Raw genomic sequence first — 7,307 nt, 5'->3', positions numbered from 1 at the left:
AAATTGTATCCCAGTTGTCTTCAGTTGCAAGAGTTCCCTGTGGGGAGACTTCTTACTTTCTGCTGATGTTCACAAAGGGAAAAATCTTCTCTTGTCACAAATGCCTGTCAGTGCTTTTAATACATCACGAGATCTCCAACAGTCCTAGCCCTGGCTCATTCTTTTATTGCAGCCTGATAAAATCTGCTGAGATGCATCCTTCTTCCAGACGAGTTTACTGTAGGCTAAAGCTGTCACCTGTTCTTAGCCCCAGTCTTGCAAATTAGCTGAAGCTAGAGGGTAGGCTGCTTTTAAGCAGTGTTTTATATTCCTCAACAATTTGATCTCCACAGGTCTGCCCAAGAAAGTTTCCTTTTCAGGATTCCATGTTTTAATAGTGTTCAAACCTGCTTTGTCTGTCTTCTTCTTTTTTTTTAAATGGTCTGTCCTGGAAGTCTGCTTATTTAGCTTAATATTCTTTTCCTTTTTCTGCCTGCCACATCCACCAGAAACAGTTACTTTGTTACCCAAAGATGACTGATTAGTGGCAAAAATCATTCCCTACCATATTTGTGATACCAGTTCATAATTCTGTCTCATTATACCCATGCTCATTCTGTTCACTTTTGTACTAAAAAAGGATACTGTCCAAAAGGAATTTGCATCAGAGGCTCCTGTATATGAATACACAGAAAATACATGTGCATATCTCTATCCAAATTGTTACCCTGGCACGTGTGCTTGGAAATTTAAGTGGTAGGAAGCAGGAAGAGAATGCAGTGAAGTGTCCAGGGATTTCAAACTGACCGTTCCTCATAAGGAGCTTAATTTATTCTGCACTGCTCCTAGTCTAAGGGTTGGCTCATCCAATCAGAGAACAAAAACCAGGTCAGGTGATTTAGATAACCAGTCACACAATCTAAATATTGTGCCAACCCTGCAGCCCCAGTAAGTGGCAGTTCCCACTTTAATATAGGGGTTAGTGTCACAAGCCAATGGCCCAAAGGGAGGGAACAGGTAAAAGGTAAAGAAATAGCAACACTGTGGTAACATATACTCGGCACCTTAAGTTCTCCCCCACACCTCCAGAGATGTCCCCAAACAAGCCTCTAGTCCCTAGAGCGCTGAAACAGCAGCCTGCAGCTGCTCCCAAGTCTGATTGCAGCTCCTTCAGTCCACAGTCCTAGCTGACTGAGCCTGTGAGATCCCCAGCTCTGCTGTGCATCCCTTTGTCTAGGGCTGACCAGGTTCCATGCGCGTGCTGTTCTCTCTGCCCCTTAATTCTAGCCTCAAGCTTCTTCTTCCTTTTTCCCTTGCTACCCAACCCCTGGGGATTTCTGGGAGCTGCAGTTCAAATTAACAGATATCACAGCTCTGCAGATTGTCCCTCCCTCCCCCAGTTCCACCTGGCATTATAAATGTTACATTCATATTACAATATTTAACTTGAAATATCAAGTACTAGAGGCAACTACACTTGCGAACACTTTGTGAAATCCTGTAGGTTCAAAACATGCTTGTTAAGACCATTTCACAAACAATACATGATAAAGAAACAATATACAAGTATGAACATCATTTTTTCAGATAATTTATGAACAGAACAAAAGGATCACAATTTGATGTGGTTTTGGAAGAACTCGAACACAGCTAATTACAAATACTTTCAGCATCATAATTTACTATCAGGTACATTGGGTTTAATTTCATTTTTGGTCATTATCATATTATTATGTATCTTTCTTTATGAAGGAAAAAACTTGCTGATTTGCTTACTAAATAAAGAACTAAATTCTTTATAATAATATTTAATACTTTTACCAAATAGGGCTTTCAATCCCAAGGTCTAAGGAAGACTTTGCATTGCTCTTTTCCCTTGGAGCTGCTTTCAGAGCACTGCCATTGGCCATCAGGTCTGCAAAAATAAAATTGATGGTTTTACTCAGCAGCAGTCAGGGAAAGCCTAGAATTATTTACTTATTAAGTATTATATTTGAGTGTGTGTGCATTGTGCTTTTTGTAAGCTTCTGGTAGCTCCACATTCGTAAAGCACCTACTACCAGGAAGTCCTGAGAAATGACTAGAGTTCCTAGGCATATGATGATACAAATAAAGAAAAAGAAAGTTTTAGTTTCCCTCTCCATCTTTGTAATCTTAAAGTAAATCAGAGATTTAAGTACATACAAACATGGACTTCTGTGGCTCTGCCTTCATGATGGTACTCTACCCTTAGTTTATCCAGGCTTTTGAAAAAAAAGTGTACTCCTCAAAGTGGGTAAGGGTCATAAGACCCCCTCTATTCTGTCCTGTTACTCAAGATCAACACCGCCCAAGAACAGATATAATAGAGTGGTAACCCCCTCCCCCTGTATACACCTAGTCTTGAGCTGTAACCGGCTGGGGTCCCAAGAACAGTACATTTCAAAGTTAACAATCCAATAAAAAGAACATAAATTCACACCCCCCCAAAGCTATTTTTCAGGTTATCTGGACACTCAGGCAATCACCTCTGCAGTGGTTACATTCACCTCCAATATACAAAAATCTTTTACAAACAGAAGGTCTTTTTCTTGGCAAGAAGGCTAAGATTCTGGTGCCAATACATGATTCCAGGAGCAGGCTCTCTAGAATTAGGCATATGTCCATTGCCTTGTCTTTTTAGACAAAATGATGCTTAGGTAAGGAGCTATGTCTATTTCTATGTTTGTACAATGCATGGCATGATGGCACCTTAAAGATGGTATCAAAATATGTATTTAGATCATAAATAATTTAACACTCCCATTTTACAGATGAAGCAACTGAAAAAAACAGAAAACTGTGTCACTTGCTGAGGATCATAAACCAGATAAGTACCAGAACTTCAAGTTTAGCTGTCAAATGAACAGAAGTCCTAGCCTGTGTAGAGAGCATTGCAATAGTAAGGTGACAAAAGCATAAATCATAGTAGCAGTGCTTAAACCTAAGGAAGGATCTCAGACTCTACTCATCAGAAAATGAAGAACATAGAGCTACTCCTTCAGAAAATGCCACTGAGAAATAAAGAGAAGAAAGTCTTATCTAAACAAAATAACTACACCATGGTATCCTGATGGGTTTCAGTCAGTGAGGACTGAACTTCCTGAGAGCTATACAGAACCTTGCTGGATCAGCCCTCCTTCCCTAGCAATCATATACTGAAACAGCATATCCTGATGTATATCTAGCTCAGTCCAGGACTCTATCTTCAGTCCTATACACCTCAGCAATTCATGCACAAGATGAGGCTCCTCAAGACCTCATAGTGCTTACCTGACTTTCTCCACTCACTAAGATGCACTGCAGAAATTCTTGGGGAGTATCTCTGTAAGTGGAAAAAGTCAGCGTTTCCCTTCTTATGAAGATGTGTCCCCAGGACCTTCAGGGTATGTCATGCAAACAGGGAAATCTTGACTTTCCCCACTTACAGAGATGCACCCAGGAGACCCAAGGGGCATGACATGGTAAGTAGGAAAAGCTTGACTTTCCACACTTATAGACATGCTCCCAAATCTTGCATGGGAATTCTCAGGGTGTGCAGGATCTGGCCCCTCAAGCTCCCAGAGCACCTTCCATGTTCCTCCAGACAATTGATTTGGCTGTCACAGCTTTGTAAATCAGGAGTAATTCTGCAAAAGAGTGAACAATAGAGTTAAACCAATAAAAATCGGGTGCATGGGAGATCTGGATCAGGCCAATAACTCTAATTAGGGAATAGAAGTGTAACTTTATTTTATTTTACTATGCACAGGCTGTAAGGCTCTCATTCCATCTGAGAGACTTTTATTTTTTGGTACTAAATTCACCTCAAAATTAATGGTAATGCACCTGAGAGCTTATATTTTTAATATGCAGCATTAACATAGCAGGTTGTTTCTGTTCCCAATTTCTTCACTTAAAAATTCCAGAGGAAAAGGCATTTAAGACCGGGAAGAATGGTGGTATTTATCATCCTCTATGGTGAATCATTTCAGCCCAACAAGTGTTGCAAGGAAAAGGGATTATTATTTACTTTGTCTGGCAGTGAAAACAGTTGTCAATGTATTGAGAAGCCCTTTCAGGGTACAGCATTTGATTGAAGCAGCAAAATTCTGTAGACAGATTTTTGTTGTGTGGCTGTCTTCAAACCTTTCTCCAGATGAATAACCCCCAAAGTTTAATAGCTGTTAGACATCTGTAGGCAAAAGTAAGAGAAATTAGTTCATCAGGGAACTGTATCATGCTTCCAACATGTGGCAAAACGAGCGCCTCTTCACCATCTGTTATTTGTGTGAGTATTTTATTATGTAAATGTCTGTACACACTGCATTCTAAACAAAGGAAAATGACTTCCTCTACAGTATGTTGATACTGCCAAGCTTCTGTGTCTGCCACCAAAAAAGTGACAGACAGAAAATCTTGGATTCATCTAGCTCCTCCCAATGAAACAGAACAAATTCAGTCAGCGGGACAAGGTTCCTTTGCTAATGAAAAGGTGGAAACAGTGTAAAATACTGAACACTAAGTAAAAGACCCACACAAATATTTCCACTATATATTCCACAGTTCTATAATATGGGAGCATTATGTCTTTTTCAGAAATTAAGAAACAATATATGCACTCTTCAATGTCCATCAGCCCATTTGAAACCTCAAACTTCCTCCTTGAAATAATGTTGACAGGGGTCTCAAGCCTACAGTTTTCTGAGCATCCCTGAACTCTCACCTCAGACTAACTTCACTGAGAACTGAAAGCAGACAGCCCACCTTACATGACTAGGCCATTTGGTAGCATCACAACACCATTCTTCATATAAGGGAAGGGTTGGGGTGTAAGATGGCATGTAGCCTACATCCTGGCTTAAAATGTTCATTAAATTTTCCATTTAAATTGAAATGTATTTATCTTAACTGGCATATTTTTGGCAGCTGTGATAAAGAAAAAAAATCCTTCAGCTACTGTACCAAGTAAAAGCCCAAAGGAGTTCTGACACTGGCCCTTAATCAAAATATGCAAAGACACAAAAGCATTTAGCTAATCTATGCCAAGCTATCTTGGACAGCATGGTGTTGCCTAGAGCATCCTTCTGGTGGCATTTAAAACACCTGGTGCCCTAGGAAAAAAAAAATCATTATCTGAGGATGTAATTTTGCCTGTTCTGTTTATAACTATCTACCCACCAAGAGTGCCTGCTGCAGGGATAGTAGCATAATATATTTGTATGCAAAAATGGCTAATATTTTTGCTCATTTGTTCAGTCTGTAGCACCCAGGTGGTTATCTGCATGAACACACTCCCTCTCATTGTGTACTGCAAGAGGTTTAATATAATTATACTATCATTGTGTTCATTGATTTAGCTTAAATCTTAATTTGATAATTGGAAAAAAGTATACATTCTAAGTGTGAGAGATTAATTGATCCTTCAATTGAACTTGAACAGAAATAATTGAAGTCAATGCCAGACTTGACCAATTTGATGATTTAATGGTGGTTTGTTACCTACTTCATTGTGTTTATATTTCTTACACTTGGATTTATCAGTTTTTCCTCTCTTAATTATGATTAAGTGTTGAACTTTAGAGGTAGCTAAGTGCTAGTGCTAGTATTGATTAGCTTGTTTTTATTAATGTGTTAAATTTTGTTGTTGTGATTTGGAATATATTTCATGGTAGAGGAAATAATGGCTAGAGAATTCTGGGCTTTAAATTATTCACAAATTCCTCTTTGTCTCACACTCCAGCTTACATTTACCTTACCTAGATACTTCTAGAAAGTTCATAAGCATCAAAAGATGTTCCCTTATTTGGCAGGTAAGACCTGGTGTCATGAACAAAATATCAGTACTGCTCTTGGATTTATAGGTCAAGCTGGTTTAAGGCACAAGCAAAGCAAATAGCAACATGGCTTTTTTATGGACCCTTTCATTTTAGAGAAAGTCTCTCATTTCTGTATTAGCTTGTTGTCCAACCTGAGCAGTAGAATCAGAAAGAAGACAACCACTTTCCCTACTTCAAGCAGTTTGATTTTCCACAGATTGTAAAGTCAACCTTTCAATGGGTGGGTTTATGTTTGTAACTGGGATATGAATTTATGTCCTTCATTCTGAGCACTGTGTCCAGTCTGAAACTACATGCAGACTATTGCCAAATGAAAAGAAGATCACATTATAAACTCTCCCTTACACATTCAATCTCTGATTACCCTTAATTCATGAACTCTTTACCCACTTTGAGGGGTACAGTTTTTTCAAAAGTCTGGATAAAACTAAGCTATGCAAGAATACTATAGAAGTCAAGAGATTTGTGATACATAATATATGCTTCTTTCTAAGAATCTGAAGCCTGCCCTATATACCTTAGGTGTATTTGCATTACTTGCACAAGGAATAAGAGCCAAAATCAGATAGCATTCCCCCATTTTATTTTATTGTTCGAGATTGTAGGGGAGTTGTTAGGAAGGCTAAGGCAATGATGGAACTGGGACTAACGACCCAGATCAAAGATAGTCCTTTTTTTAAATACATAGGGGGTAAAAAGAAGGTACCAAGTAATGTGGGGCCTCTGCAGAACATGCTTGGTAATCTTGTCGTAGCGCCAGATGACAAAGTTAATCTCTTGAACAGATTCTTTGCTTCCATTTTTCTGAGCAGGGACAGGGACACCCCCCTACCCCCACTGAGATTCCAGATGGACCCAGAGGAGGTGCAACCAGGCCTAGGGTCAGTGAGGAACTAATCAGGGATCTTCTGGAGGGACTAGACATGTTCAAATCAGCAGGTCCTGACGATCTCCACCCCAGAGTGCTTAGGGAATTGGCAGAGATCTTTGCAGGACCCCTGGCACAGCTTTAGAAGCACTCGTAGTGCTCTGGTGAGGTGCCAGAGGACTGGAAAAGGGCCAATGTGGTCCCCATTTTCAAAAAAAGAAGGAAAGAGGACCCAGGAAACTATAGGCGCGTTAGTCTTACCTCGGTCCTGGGGAAGCTCCTTGAGAAAATTATCCAGGAGCACATCTGCAAGGGGCCAGCAGGGGAGATCATGCTTAGGGGCAAGCAACATGGGTTCATTAGAGGCAGGTCCTGTCAGACCAACCTGGTTACCTTCTATGACCAGGTCACAAAAGCCTTGGATGCAGGTGTTGTGTTGGACGTAGTCTTTTTGGACTTTAGGAAGGCCTTTGACCCTGTCTCTTACCCCATCCTTATTAAAAAATTAGGCGACTGTGGTGTCGATGCCTACACAGTCAGATGGATCACAAATTGGCTAGAGGGCCGCACCCAGAGAGTGGTGGTGGACGGGTCATTTTTGACCTGGAGGGATGTGGGCAGTG

At 40.2% G+C, this 7,307-nt stretch overlaps 1 long non-coding RNA gene across 1 annotated transcript in view; it reads right to left on the bottom strand.

Moving 5' to 3' along the window:
* Positions 1–4,152: 4,152 nt before the first annotated feature.
* The window catches only part of LOC102379351, a 116,253-nt gene continuing 113,098 nt past the window's right edge, over positions 4,153–7,307 (bottom strand). The window contains exon 6 of the long non-coding RNA XR_003093904.1: positions 4,153–4,171. This is a non-coding gene — a long non-coding RNA (uncharacterized LOC102379351). The remainder of the gene's footprint in view (positions 4,172–7,307) is intronic.

Source organism: Alligator sinensis, unplaced genomic scaffold (genome assembly GCF_000455745.1).
Source record: "Alligator sinensis unplaced genomic scaffold, ASM45574v1 scaffold486_1, whole genome shotgun sequence".
Taxonomy (NCBI): domain Eukaryota; kingdom Metazoa; phylum Chordata; order Crocodylia; family Alligatoridae; genus Alligator; species Alligator sinensis.
This window is presented reverse-complemented; position numbering and strand designations above follow the sequence as displayed.